The sequence below is a fragment of the Triturus cristatus genome, chromosome 8 (assembly GCF_964204655.1).
Source record: "Triturus cristatus chromosome 8, aTriCri1.1, whole genome shotgun sequence".
Taxonomy (NCBI): domain Eukaryota; kingdom Metazoa; phylum Chordata; class Amphibia; order Caudata; family Salamandridae; genus Triturus; species Triturus cristatus.
The window spans coordinates 116436367-116452250 of NC_140591.1; positions in this window are offsets into that span (position 1 = coordinate 116436367).

The following is a 15884-nucleotide window of genomic DNA, read 5'->3' on the forward strand; positions in this document are numbered from 1 at the left end:
GCCATTACAACGCGGTTTTTACCACGCAGCGCAGTTACATCGCATGCGTTACAACGCATGCGATGTTACAACGCTATGCCATTACAACGCAAGTCTTTACATCGACTTGCGCTAGATGGCGTGCTAACATTACAAATAGTGTAGTTTACTATCCCAACACCTTCCCTACTGTTAAGTGGATGGAGTTGGAATAGTAAATTACACTTTTCTAATGTTAGCACGCCATCTAGCGCAAGTCGATGTAAAGACTTGCGTTGTAATGGCATAGCGTTGTAACATCGCATGCGTTGTAACGCATGCGATGTAACTGCACGCGTTGTAAAAACCCGCGTTGTAATGTCATACATCCGTGTGATAACCATCGCAAAAGTTAATTAACGCAACCTACAACATCGCAGTCGATCGCAGGAATTTTACGCCGTGTTAACCAGGAATTCACAACACGGCGGTACCATGCGATAGTCACCAGATAACGCGTCAACTGACCTCGATAAAATCAACGCCACGCCACAAGAATGCAAAACGCGAATGCAAAAAAAGCTGCGAAGAGGCCAATCGCGATACAAAAATCTGCGAAAACCAGCTACAGGCCTGCAATTCACACGCGTCAGGCAGGAACAATCACCATAAAAGTAGGAAAACAACGGACAAACAAATGCCAAACAACAGCCAAGCACAATGGATGTTGCCGGAGCAAGTACGGAGGAGAACAAGATCCCCACAAGTCCCCCGGAGGACCTGCCTGGGACCTCGGGGTCAGGGAAGTGCAAGGAGAAGAAAAGTAGAAAGAAGCGCTTCAGTCCGCAGGAAAACAGGATCCTGATAGCGGAGGTGGTCGAACACCATCAACTAGTATTTGTCACCTCCACTGTGTCATAGGCAACAAAAAATGGACTATGGCAGGACATCATGGACAAGGTGAATGCAGTCGGAGTGCTGAAGAGGGCAATGGATGAGGTCAAGAGGTGCTGAAATGACGTCAAGAGCAAAACCAAGCTGAAACTTGCAAACAACCGGAAGGCAGCAATGCAGACTGGAGGTGGGAGCCGAGCACCACAGGAGGAGCTGGACGAGATGGAGGAAATGGTGGCCACAGTCAACAGTGGGGAGACGGTGGCTGGAGTCGGGGGACCGGACACTGCTCAACAGGACCGGACACAACAGCACCAGGGTGAGTAACGACCAGGGACTGGGGGGTCGGGGGGAGATGGGCACAACGGCATTCATGCACACATGCACAAGTTAGCAAAGCACATCTGCGGACAAACCATGCCCCAGACCCCAACTCCCTCCAAGAGAACAATGTACCCAAGTATGCTATGTGTCAGCACTGTACAAGCACAGAAGTCAAAGGCACACCGCATGAAAGGGATAAGGGGCAGCAAAACAGAGCAGCAGGGGCCACCCCCCCATTGCAGCACACACACATAACATGCAGAGCACATCAACACTGACAACAAAGTGGCACAAACCCCAACACGTCCACACCAGAACACAGAACACAACTAGTGCCAGCTGGGTGTAGACACTGGCCAATCACAAGTGGCATTGCAGGGAAATCTGAGTTGATATTGTACAAGTATAAACACACATCAGTGATGTTGTCGAAATGTCTACTGTCCCGTATCAAATGGGCAGCCCCTCCGAAACAGCCACGATGTACACAGTCATGCAGTCTGTATGTAAACATGTACAATGCGACAACACACATGTGAACACATTGTTAAAGTGCATCTCCCCTTCACATTGCAGAGGGACAATCAACACCTCCTGCAGAGCAGTACGAACCTCTCTTCACTGATAACGAGGAGGACCATCACAGCTTCGACTCCGACACCCTCCAAGAGTTCATTAACAGTCTCCGCAGCCCACCTCCAGGAGCAGGACAGCCCAGCTGAAACGGGGACACCCCACCCCCTGCACAGACTACACGGCAGGCAGCACCCACCACCACGGCTGCCTCCCAGGACCACCACAAAGAACACATGGCCTTCCAATGCCGTGTGTTGGGATGCCAGGAGCAGCTGGCTGAACAGGTGCGGGTAGGCTTCGACCGCATGGCAGACAAACTAGATGCCATACGTGGGTGTCTAAGTCCCATCAGGGACCACTCACAGTCTCTAACAGACACCGACAGTCCACTCCATGCCCTCCAACGAACCATGGCTGACATCGCCAGAGTCCTGACTGTGCGACAAGAACTACTGTCTAGTCAGGGTGGCTCCAGCGAGCTCGCCCAGGAGTTGGGACTCATGCGGAGGCTCATGGAGACCATGGAGCGGACCAATGCGGAAAGAGCAGCTGCCACTGCTGCACACCAGCGAGAGGTAGCTGGGTTCCACAATGACCTCAAAACCATCCTCATGGCATTGCTGCCACAAGGCCTGGCTCCGATGCATGCTGCTGCTACCACTACATCCACATCTCCGCCCCCTGGAGTGTCAGTACCACACATTGCAGCAGACATTCCACCTCAGGCCCCTGAGGTGTCACTGCCACACTGTGCTGGAGAAAGGCCAGCACCACCTACACATGAGGCACAAGAAACAGCAGAGGACGAAGATGCTGATGAAACTGCCTTACTGGTACGGAGAAAACTGTAGCATTCATCTACGCCATATGGCCAGTTTCAGCTTGGTTCTGCCCTCTGCATCATCACCTTCCACTGTCCCCCGATACACTCTGCGACACTCACCTTGGACCTCGCAATGGACTGCCATATTCTGTTTGATCGCCAATGACACAGCTAACAGACTGCGGACTGAACTCTTCCACTTCCTTTGGACTTGTCATTCCCTGAATGACTATAGCTGGCCCTCCACGGGCCAACATTTGAAAGTGGGGTTTGCATGGTCCTGTACTGCTCCAGATGCAACACTCCACCGAATGTGCATTAAACATTCCGAATCACACAGATGTGTCGTGTCTATGGTCTTTCAAGTGTGGTATTATGGATGAATGTAGGGTCAGTGAATTCCTCTTACGGCCATGTGGCTTATGTCGTTGGACTTGGTTCGCAGGGTGACACATTGCCGATTGTTGTCCTAGTGGCGCTGACGCAACAACAGCGACACACGCATTTGTTACTTACTTGTCCAGCCCCGTACGTAACCACGCCCAGAGTGCCAGGGTCATTATTCAAATCCTTACGCTGGACTGGCATACGCCAGGCCAGCCCACTATGCTTACGCGCCAGGGGGGACTACAACGCCACATGTGCCAGGACTTCCCTGTATTGATCTGCTGCTCACAGGTCTAGTTGTCAGTATGCCACGACCACTCCCTCACGGCTGGTTTACACCCACACCACACCCATCCAGCACCCGCGTCACAGCACATGTGACCCTGCCAATAAATAGGGCCAGGCGCACGTGCACGATGCCATTTCCAACCTTTCTCTGGGTGTATCCATGTGGTGTGCATGTAGGCATGTGGGCCCAGGGGCCTTCGACATCACAAATGCCGCAGGCCCGGAGGTGACATGATGGCACCACGATTCCCAATCATAGAGGGTCCATGACTAGCGGGCACAGACTTGGTGGCACCGGATACACTGCGGCCGGCACAGGCACACCGCCACGGGATGGTTTTGGGTGCCCTGCTGGACCGCAGTGTAGGCCTGAGCCAGCGGGCAGCACGGGCCTACCGACACGTGGCGTTGCTTCCTGGTTCACAGAGTTAGTGGCACCTATGAGGCTGAACGGGTGTGCAGCCTGCGATGATGCCGGGTGCACTGGTATGTCCTCTGCCATGGAGTAATCAAGAACCAGCACCAAATGTGAGACCTGGTGGCCTAAGGAGCGGGGCAGCATGATGTGGAGGGTGCCATGTCCGCGGGCTCCAGGCTTTTGACTGGCAGTGGCACGTGGTGGGCCCTCATTGCTACACGCCAAGGGCGGAAGGTGAGCAGTGAGGCCTGGGTGCGCAGGGGCGGGCATGCACCGCTGGGCAGTGGGAGGGGCTGGGGTGCAGTTGCCTGGGTGCGTAGGGGCGAACAGGCGATGATGTCGCGTGCAATTGTACGTACTTTGCCATTCAGGTATCTGGACTCTGTTTCAGATGACCGGTCTGTCTCAGATGTGGGACCTGGTGAACTGCACTACATACCGGCACGTGGTTGGAGACACTCCGGTGGCACCAGGTGAGCAGTGTGGCCTGGGTGCGCAGTGTCGGCACTCTCTATCCCTGTCCCTCTCTTCTTTTCTCTATCTCTCTCTCCCCCTCTCTGTCCGTCTATCTCTCTCTACCCCTCTCTGTCCGGCTGTCTCTCTCTCTCCCCCTCTCTGTCCATCTGTCTCTCTCTCTCCCCCTCTCTGTTAGTCTATTTCTCTCTCTCCCTCTCTGTCCGTCTGTCTCTCTCTCCCCCTCTCTGTCCGTATGTCTCTCTCTCTCCCCCTCTCTGTCCGTCTATCTCTCTCTCTCCCTATCTGTCCCTCTGTCTCTCTCTCCCCCCTCTGTCCGTCTGTCTCTCTCTCCCCCTCTCTGTCGGTCTATCTCTCTCTCCCCCTCTCTGTCCGTCTATCTCTCTCTGCCTCTCTTTCTCTCTCTCTCCTTCGCTCTCTCTCTGTCACTTGATGTGCGCAGGACACACCTTTTTATCATGATTTTGCAGGCTGTGACCTACGGAATGTCCCGAGGGGAGCTGCCATGTGTCTTCATTTCTGTTCTGTGTTTATTTTAATAAATTATCATTTGTTGCTTCGAAGGTGAATGTGTGATGCTCATTTTTGTGACGGCACATGCATGTCACCAGATGTGGTTGTGAGACATCATGCGGGTTATTTGGTACATGATTCAGTGTAGTTGATGTGGCATGTATTTGGGCGGGGAGGATGGGTGCCGGAGAGTGGGGGTCCTGGGGGTGGGTGTTTTGGCCCTCTTGGGTGTTAGGCACGCATGTTTAGTGCAGCCACGGTCGGTAGTAGGAGTAACTGCAGGGCGGTGACGTGGGGAGGGGGAGGGGCAGGGTGGGGGTAGTAATCTATGGATTACGGTGGTTTACAGGTAAGTTAACATATAAATTAATAAAACGAATTTCGTTGCGTGCACTGCATCCCCAAATGCGATGCTGTGCACGCAACGAAATTCATTTTATTAACTTATTTGTTAACTTACCTGTAAACCTCTGTAATCCATAGTTTACTACCCCCCACCCTGCCCCTCCCCATCCCCACGTCACCGCCCTGCAGTTACTCCTACTACCGACCGCGGCTGGTTTAGTGGCTCCATGGCATCTGTTGTTCTTCAGGTGTGGCTCTGTGCTGGGCTCTCTTTTGTGGTGCAGGTTGTAGCCCGACTTTGCACCAGGTCGGAGCAGGTGTTAGTTTCCTGGTACTAACGCGCCTTATCGCCTGTTTTATGATCTTACCGCAGATCAGGCTGGTCGTTGAGAATGTTGTGGAGTGGTGTTGTTGCGGCTTTTTGCACGGGAACGCCTATTCTGCATCTTATTAGTGATAGTTGCCGGGGTCATCTGTGACGATGTTTTTTGCGGCTGCTATCACTGGAAAACTGGTGATATGGGCTATTTGCACCAGCTTGTGAACGGGCTGGTAAATTTATCGCGACTTTGGCTGCGTTACAGTGCCTTTAACTCGGCGATAGCTCCTTGGGAATATGGCTCTGTGTGTATTAGCAAAGCCAATAGTCCTGCCCTCGACAAGCTTGCCATGTTGATATTTATTTATTGGTGCAAATATCTGTAACATGCAAAACAACTGGCAAAAAATTAAAAATAAAGTGTCCAACAAACCAGGCTCCCGAGACCTTGCACTGAAGTGCACACCTTTCCTGTGAACTTGTGGTCAGGCAAAATGCTGCCACTCACAATGCAAGACACCCACGGGATGAAGTGGGCGGATCCATTGTAACATCCTTCATAGATGCTGTGATGGGTGGAAGCAAAATGTGCCAATGGGTGAAAAGGACTGACCAAAAGCCCCTGTGTGTAGGTATATATGTATGCAGCCGCGGTCGGTAGTAGGAGTAACTGCAGGGCGGTGACGTGGGGAGGGGGAGGGGCAGGGTGGGGGGTAGTAAACTATGGATTACGGAGGTGTACAGGTAAGTTAACATATAAATTAATAAAACAAATTTCGTTGCGTGCACTGCATCCCCAAATGCGATGCTGTGCACGCAACAAAATTTGTTTTATTAATTTATATGTTAACTTACCTGTAAACCTCCGTAATCCATAGTTTACTACCCCCCACCCTGCCCCTCCCCACGTCACCGCCCTGCAGTTACTCTTACTACCGACCGCGGCTGTATGTATGTATTTTATTACGATATTTTCAAATGCATCATGCTAGGGATCAAGGTAAAGCTGTCCCTAGGCCACACCTAAACTGGGCTTTAACTCAGTTTGCATTTTCATGTGCTAAAAATAATCATTTGCTGGGTCCTACTGTATTCATTCATTGTGTCATATTCTAGCACGCCATAATTAGTTTTTAATCTTGCTTCAAGTTCAAATCATCATTATATCCTCTTGTTCTTCATAGATTTTCTGTAAAATAGGCCATGGCAGTACCCCTTAGTTAACATTTTATGTGTTAAGTTATCTGCTGTAAGTCCAGTTGGTTGTAATATGTTACGTTACCTTATGTAATGACGTTATTCCTTCCCTTCTTGCTCTTAGCTTAACTTACATTGGTGGCTGCAGGTGGTGGCACCAACACTCATTTGTTGATCTCCCCTAAAGAGAGCTTCTATTGGCAACTTGTTGCTTCCAATACACAGCACATATTTAGCATGGGCTCCGGGTCAGCCCCTTGCTCGTGATTGGATGAGTGCCGCTCGTAGGCTTGGACAGCTGGACTGTGAATCCATCATTCCTGGTATCCTGTAGCTGATCGGGGCTGACGAATCCCTCAGTGTGAGAGGAGTGTTTTTCTATCGCTAAAACTATCCTCGGGACTGCGAGGTCCAGCGGGCTTTGCGCAAGAGCAATTGCCAGCAGCTGGGGGCCTCTTCCCGACCCCTTCCCCGCACGGATTATAACGCCTGGCGGCCCCCGCTTCGCGGGAGCCGCTCGTAGGCTTGGACAGCTGGACTGTGAATCCATCATTCCTGGTATCCTGTAGCTAATCGGGGCTGACGAATCCCTCAGTGTGAGAGGAGTGTTTTTCTATCGCTAAAACTATCCTCGGGACTGCGAGGTCCAGTGGGCTTTGCGCAAGAGCAATTGCCAGCAGCTGGGGGCCTCTTCCCGACCCCTCCCCCGCACGGATTATAACGCCTCGCGGCTCCCGCTTCGCGGGAGCCGCTCGTAGGCTTGGACAGCTGGACTGTGAATCCATCATTCCTGGTATCCTGTAGCTGATTGGGGCTGACGAATCCCTCAGTGTGAGAGGAGTGTTTTTCTATCGCCAAAACTATCCTCAGGACTGCGAGGTCCAGCGGGCTTTGCGCAAGAGTAATTGCCAGCAGCTGGGGACCTCTTCCCGACCCCTCCCCCTGACTATTTTGTATACGCCCAGTATCGCGTGAGCGGGACGCGAGCGGACGAAGACCGGGCAAAGGGCGGGCCCGTTTAAGCCCGTTCAAGCACGGGCAAGACCGGACCGGGCCCCCCCTCCTGGCCTACGCTCAGTATACAGGTAGAGGAACAAGGAAATGTCACTAAGGGACATGCAGAAAAAAACCACGCCATCATCCCCTATGGTTCCAGGTACTTTGGACAGCTTCCTTATTAGGGCTAATTCTGTGGTTAATAATGAGTTAAATATTTTAGAAAGACGCCTCTCAGAGGGGATAGAAAGCACTAGAAGATCTTCCTTGGGTTTACTTGCATCTGCCAGATCTCCAGATAATTTGGACGATTCACATACTGCCCTCATGGATAGTATTGATCAAACGATTGAATCTGTCTTGCAGGAGCTCAGAACTAGCATATCCTCACGGCGTGACTCGCTCCAGCCTATCCCTGAGTGTGTATCTGCCCCTACATTGGAAGCTGTCTCTGTTGTGGGGAGTGATTTTAGGTCATCATGTGCACGAGGCCCTCGGGAGGGTGCCGTTCCTAAAAGGAAATGCGTGAGGAAGTTTAAGGGGGGAAAAAAGGCTAAAATAGATTGCCCTCCTGATGATCTAGCGACCACGCGACTTGTAGCGGATACCCGGCTAATTGAAACTTCTAACGTAACACCTACCACAATTATCCCCGTACAAACCCCGCCCCAATTGCAGCCTCCTTCTTTTATTTCTGGAATGGGGTCTGGAGGGGGGGGGATTGTTTAATAAATGCCCTTACTAATGTTCTGAAGGGATTCTTCGACCCCCTGATGGCCAGATTTGATATTAATGATGATAGGCTAAAATATATAGAAACGGCTACCGGGGCTATTGAGAATTGTATGAGGACAAATGGTATGACCCAAAGTGTGGCCCCAATGAATATGCTTACTTTTACCAATTCTGCTGGCCTGACAAAACCCGTAACACCAACCCAAATCGTTTCCAACAGGAGTACCCCAACTTTCATCTAATCTCCCACCTCCCACTACCATCACGTCACCACTCCCACAGGGTCAACCATCTTCCCCTGTAGGGACTCCCAACCTGTCACCCAAATTAAACTAAACTAGGGAAGACTTCCAATGAGATCAGTGGCAGCATTAATCAAGATTTGGGTAGTCTTAGATGGAAAAACGTAGTGAACCTCCCCCCTGAGGCAGCTCCCTATGTAATAATCCTAAGTGGTGTCCCAGAGCTTATTAATTCTGCCTCAGAAACTTATATTCTAGCACGCCATAATTAGTTTTTTTTAAAAATAAAGTGATCAGTTGGCTGAATATCCATAGGCCCCTCCCTCCAAATATGAGAGGTGATGCCTTGATGGTCAGGAGGGTCACTTGACTGGGAAATACTATGAAGAAAACTAAGGGTGACTGCATCCTGGTGAATTTCAGAAACCCACAGATTGTGTCACATATTTGTAATTGGATGGGTAATATGGGAGGCTCATCTATTCAACCCCTCCCATTGTCCTTTTTCTACCCACCACGAAATACCCATATCCACTCAGGTAATGCTGAAGAATGGACAAGGGTGGGATCCAGCCCGAAAGGCAGAAGGCATAGGCACATTCGGTACGATGCGCCTACTCTGGGTGACTACTCTTGTTTTAATAGGTATAGCTGCCTTGAGGAGGTTGACTGACTGTGTCGGGAGAATGGTTTTAGGGGCGACGAAGGAGGGTTTCCTTACTCTCCACACCTGCAGCCGGTGGTTCCTGCCCCTGACAGTGGGCATTCAATACGAATGGTGAAACTAAGTAATGAAGATTTATGTAAAAATCCCCTTGCTACTTCTAATGGCCCATCCCTATTAAAAATCCTTTCCTGGAATATAGCTGGTCTTCCTAATAAGCTTATTTGTCCTGAATGGGGCCCATTTATAGACCTCCATGATGTATGCTGCTTCCAGGAAACATGGGCAAGTGAAGAGCAATTTCGTTTGGGGTTTGCTTCATTTTCAGTCCCGGCTAGGTGGGGAGGTAGGGGCCGACCGTCAGGGGGTCTAACAATCTGGGTTGCTACCCATTTGGGTTGCAGTGTCAGTGTTTTAGACACAGGGTCTGATGATGTTCAGTGTGTGTTCTTGGACTGGCGGACTGGCTCTGGATTAGCTGTGATTAATGTTTACTCAAGACCTATGAGTCTCTCCGCCGAGTCAAGGGTCATTGAAGAGCTATCTACTGTTCTGACTAAGATTCCTGAGGGTACTACGTTTGTCGTGGGAGGAGATTTTAATTCTCACTTTGAACCACTTGAGGGGTTGCTGGATGCCATAAATCAGGAGGAGGAAGATTTGTGGAAAATCCCACCTGTGGTAGGCCCAACGGTAAGGTCTTGGGCTCCTTTGGCTGTCCAAATTATATCATTCGATTAGGGCATGCAATGGCCGAGCAAAATCTGACAACCCTTCTAGGCCTACTTTTAATAAGCCAGGGAGGGAGGCTCGACTTGATTATATTTTTGTCAAATGTAAGGATTGGAATAGAGTCCAAGATTTCAGGGTGGTATCTAGGGGAGAGAGCGACCATAATCCCCTGATCCTGGATTTTTCCTTATCAGGTTTGCGTAAGGGTGAACCCTTATTGCAATCTGATAAATCCAATAGGGTTATCCTGTCTAATAATAGACGTAGGGTAAGATGGGATAAATTGGCTAATAATCCAGAGGAACTATCCAAAGTATACGCTAGGGTTACTCCAGTATTGGATGACATGGCCGCTCTTATTGGGCAACAACCGTTGTTTGATTTTTATGGAAAACTGGGCGAACTCAATAAGGCATTATTCCTTAGTCTATCAGATATTCTAAATCCCCCAGCCCCTTGTGGGAGAAGGGCACGAAGAAAGCAGCCCTGGTATAATAGGGCATGCAGACTGGCGAAGAGCGAACTGTTGGATGCATTAAAAGATAATGTAAACAGGGATGTTATCCAACATAGGAGACGAGTTTATCGACGGTTAATCCATCACGCCAAGCTTGAGTGGGGGAATGAGAATTGGGCTAGGCTAACAACTGCCTTAGCGGGTAGGGATGCGAGGAAGTTTGGCAGATTGTGACCACTGGTTCAGCTGAACCTGATCCAGCAGTGAACCCGAATATTGCTTCAGAAGTATGGGAAGATCATTTCAGCACCCTGTATAAGGGGGATTATTCCTGTATGGAGGCCCCACCGGGCGATTTGTTGACAAGTGACGCTGTTGGTACAGTGGTGATTAGTTTTACCCTGGGTGAGGTTCGGGCTGCTATATCCATGCTTCCTGCGGGTAAAGCTCCAGGGTTGGATAGGGTTCCCGGAGACCTTTATAAACATGAACCAAGAGTGTGGGCCCCCTATCTTCTAACAATATTCAATGTAATTTCTGGGGGTATGCCGGTCCCTTTTACTTGGCTGGGAGCAGAGGTAGTCCCTATTTTCAAGAAGGGGTCGCCCCTGCTCCCAGTCAACTATAGGCCCATCAGCCTAATAGATGTAGCCCAGAAACTTTTTGCAAGGCTGATCCTAGACCGCCTCTTGGATTGGATGGAGGAATTTGAGATTCTGAGCCACTATCAGGCGGGTTTTAGAAAGAGTGTATCGACTATCGATCAGATTTTTAGATTGAGTATGCTCTTTTGGAAGATGGCTAAGGTTGAGGGCGGCTCCCTATATACGGTCTTTGTAGATCTGCGTGCGGCCTTTGATTTGGTCCCACGCAGGAAGCTTTGGATTGTTCTACGGGATTTAGGAATGCCACCCCCCCTTCTGGACATTATAATACGACTTCACACTCATAATTTTGCAAGGGTCAGGTGTGGGAGAGAAGGTAACTTGTCATCTAGCTTCCCCGTTGATAGGGGGTTAGACAGGGTTGTCCCTCCTTTCAAGTACCCCAGGGGATTGATGTACTTTGTGGGGAGACACCCTGGGCCTGTTCCCTGGAGGGGTGTGATCGGGGACTCCGCTCCATGGACTTGGGGGATAACCACAGTGGTCCCGGGTTTGGGGTTGCTGGCTTTTTCTCTCTTTCTTTTTTGTCTTCGGTGGGGTCCTAGTTGGGGTGGTCCTGGGGGAGGGAGGGGGGGTTGGGAGGGAGGGTTGGGGTTGGGGAGGGGAGGGACCGGTGGTGGCGGTTGGGGGTGGCGTGTGCAGGCTGTGTGTGGGATGTTTGTTCCGCGGGGGCTGGGGGGTGGACCGGGGGTGAGTAACTGTACGTGCTCTGAGTCCAGACGGGGGGGTGAGGGGCTGCATTGGCTAGGGACCTTGTTCTACTTGCTGTGGCAGAGCGCGAGGCGACGTCTGGTTGCTGGGTCTGGGGAACCGCAAGACGACTTGGGATACGACCTGGAGTCTCTGAGCGCTGTAAGTCGGGTGCGGCTGGCCTGGGGTGCGTTGCCGACCCTCGCTGGGGGAGGGAGGCCCGAACGCGCTGGGGGACGGGTGAGGGAGCTGTGGTGTGAATGGGGAGGTCTGGCGGAGACGGGAGAGGGGAGTTATGTAGGATGCCTGTTACCCTAGGTACTTGGAATGTGAAGGGGCTGAACTCTCCCCAGAAACGCCAGAAGGTCTGGAAATACATCCTGGATCACCACCTGGATGTGGTGGGACTTCAGGAGACACACCTGCCCCGGAGGGACGAGTCCCGCCTCAAACATAGGCAATTCCCCCTTATTTATAGGTCTTCGGCGGCGTCGAAGCACAGGGGAGTGGCCCTGATGTTCCGTTCGACCCTTCAGTTTCAGCCGTTGGGGGTGCGTGGTGATAAGGAGGGCAGATGGCTCATTGTTAAAGGAGTACTCCTCGGCAGGACTTGCACGTTCCTGGTGTTGTATGCCCCTAACGCTGGGCAAAATCGGTTTCTCCTGGAGTTGTTGCGCTCGGTGGAGGACTTTGTGGAGGGCAGCCTCTTCATAATGGGCGATTTCAATTTGGTCTGGGATAGGGACTTGGACTGCTCTCACCAGCGGAGAGCCGAGACCGGCCTCTTTTCTGAGGAGACACGTCAGCGGTTTGAGGAACTGGGCCTGTTGGACGGGTGGCATTCTCTGCACCCTCTCTCTCGTGATTACACCTTCTTTTCTCATGTACACCACTCTTACTACCGACTCGACCATGTTTTTTATAGCCAGTCCCTCCAGGGATCTCTGAGGGAAGCAAAGATTTTTCCCCTCTCCGTCTCTGATCATAGCCTGTTGGCGCTGGGCCTCCAGTGGGCTCCGGAGGGGACTGCGCCGCGACGCTGGTACTTTCCGGCGTCCCTGGTGCGGGACGAGTCTTCCTGCAAGGACCTCCGTATGGCGATTCGGGAATTCTTTGAGCTCAACCCGGTGCAGGACACCTCGATCTTCACTACCTGGGACGCCTTTAAGGCGTCGATTCGGGGTAGCTGCTTGGCCCTTAATGCAGCGCTCAATAGGCTGCGGAGGGCGGAACGGGAAGCGCTGGAGCGGGAGCTCTCAACGCTGGAGCAGGCGCATGAGGCCACTCCGTCCAGGCAAACGCTGCGCTCCCTTACTGCTCTTAGGGGCAAGCTCCGGGCCCACTATAATAACAGGGCAGAGTTTACTCTCCTGAAGCTCCGCCATCTCTCTTACTCCCTGGGGAACAAGGTGGGGAGGCACTTAGCCCGCCAACGCCACCATAAACGGGAGAAGGAGTACATAGGGGGCATGAGGGACGCCGCCGGCGTGCTGCAGCACCGCGACGCGATCAAGGCAGACCTCTTTAGGGACTTCTATGCGACGTTGTACTCGGGGGACGCCCTGGACCCCGCTGCCCAGGAGGACTACCTACGCGCTCTCCCTCTCCCCCGTGTGTCTACCGAATGGAATGACCTGCTCTCTTCCCCCATTACTAGGGAGGAAGTGTTGGGCGCCATTAAATCTTTGAAGCCCCACAAGGCGCCTGGCGCGGACGGGTTAACGGCCCTTTTTTATCAGACCTTTGCTGTGGATGTCTGTGAGTTCCTGGTTCGCCTGTATAATGAAATGGCCGACGCGGGGGTGTCCATGGCGGAGGCGGTCATCTCGGTGATCCCTAAACCTGGCAAAGATCCCTCTGTTTGTTCGTCATTCCGGCCGATAGCCCTTCTCAACCTCGGTGCTAAACTTTACTCTTCCATTCTAGCGTCGCGCTTACAAGACCTGATGCCGGCGTTAATTCACCCTGACCAATCGGGTTTCATCAAGGGGCGGCAAACTCATGATAACACTAGACGGTTGGTCCACCTTTTTGAGAAGGCCAACCGGTTTAACATCCCGGCGGTGTTGATTGGCCTGGATGCCGAGAAGGCATTTGACCGGGTGGACTGGCAGTTCCTGTTCCGAACTCTTCAAGCCTTTGGATTCTCGGACAGGTTCGTGACCATGCTTAAAGCCAACTATAGCGGCCCCCGGTTTAGAGTCGCGGTGAATGGGTACTTGTCCCCCTTCTTCTCGCATTCGCGGGGCACGCGGCAGGGTTGCCCTCTCTCCCCCTTGTTGTTCGCCCTGAGTATCGAGCCCGTAGCAATGGCGATCCGGGAACACCCGGATATCCGGGGATTGCCCTTCACGGGGGAGCAACACAAGATTTCTTTGTTTGCGGACGATGTCCTCTTGTCCCTCGCAGACCCGGCGCACTCCATCCCCCATGTGCAGAGGGCCCTGGCGCACTTTGAGGAGGTGGCAGGATTTCGGGTCAATTACGCCAAATCCTATATCCTCAATCTCACTCTCCCGTCGGCGGAAGTGGACCGTCTTCGACCGCTCTCGCCCCTACCGTGGTCCCACTCTTCCCTATTGTATCTAGGGGTTCGCGTAGTAGGCTGTACTCCGCCAACTTCCCCCCGCTCTTGGCGACTATCCAAACTGATTTGCAGCAATGGAAGCCGTTGTTTATCTCCTGGCTGGGCAGGATCCATGCGATTAAGATGACGCTTCTACCGAAGCTCTGATGTTTATTTCAGGCTCTCCCTATTGTCCTCGACGGGGATTTCTTTTGCCGCATAAAGACTCTCCTGCTTCGCTTCGTGTGGCAGGGGGGCCGGGCTCGTTTTTCCTTTGCCACTCTTCGGCGACCGCGAACGGAGGGGGGGGGGTGGGCCTCCCTGACATGCAGCTCTACTATAAGGCAGCGCAACTGAGGGTCTTGTTGGAGTGGACCCAACCCCTTTTGGAGAAGCATTGGCTCCACATGGATAGGAGTGTGGCGGGTCGCACGATCTGGGACCTGGTGTGGAAGCCCAGGGGGGATAGACCCAAGAATGCTTAAATTAGCACCCCTACCGGCACCACCCTTAAGGTCTGGGACTCGGTTTCCGGAGACGAGCGATGGACTACTTTCCCATTGCCCTTCACTCCCATACATTTCAACCCGGCCTTTCCGCCTGCACTTCGGGAGGGCCCTTTTGATGCCTGGAGGGAGGGAGGCTGCCTTGCCCTCACGCATCTGTTCCATGGCTCTGCCCCGCTGTCTTTCCCGAATTGTGGGCGGGACTATGGGATTGCTGAGACGGAGCGGTTCCACCATGCTCAGTTGCTCCACTGGGCCCTATCTCCGTCGGTTCGAGAAGTGGCAACTCGGCCACCCACCCCCTTTGAGGCCTTTCTTTCTCGAACCACGACCATGCGCAGGGCCATCTCGTTCATCTATAGCCACCTCATGACCCCCGCGGTTTCACCTAGGCCACGATAAATGGGTCATTGGGAGGACCTTCTTGGGTTTGACATCTCGGATGGGGAGTGGTCCCATCTGTGGAGGGACCTGGCCAGACAAAACCACTCGATGGAACTTCGAGAGGCGCATATTAAAACTATGATGGATTGGTACCTCCCCCCTGCCATGCTCCATCGCATCTTCCCCGGCTCCTCAGACAGATGTTGGAGGGGATGTGGTTTGTTGGGGGACTTCCGCCATATCTGGTGGGACTGCCCGGTCATCCGCCCCTATTGGGAAGAGATCCTGTCCCATATTAAGGACATCTTGGGGTACCCGATTAGGGATTCCCCTGAGCATGTGCTGTTGGGCCTTCGGGACCCGCTCTTAGAACATCAGACTCGAGCGGATAAGAAGATCTTTTGGCTCTGCATAGGGGCGGCTAAAATCACTCTGGCAGCGGCCTGGAAAAAGAGGGAAGCCCCAGCGATTTCTCTGTGGCATGCGAGGTTGTGGAAGTTGTTGAGCATGGAGCGCATGGCGGACATATTTCTGGGGGACTTCAAAAATGTGGTTTTCCGATGGGGGCCCTTGGTGCGCTTTCTGTCTGGAGGGCTACCAGCTGCTGTGTGCCCGCCATTGGTCCGAGCCCTCCATCTGTTTCAGGTTTAAATCTCGTTGGATGATCGCTGAAGTGTGATTATGTGCTGCCACCACTGGAGGGTGGGGGCGTGGGGGTGTGTTGGGGGTGT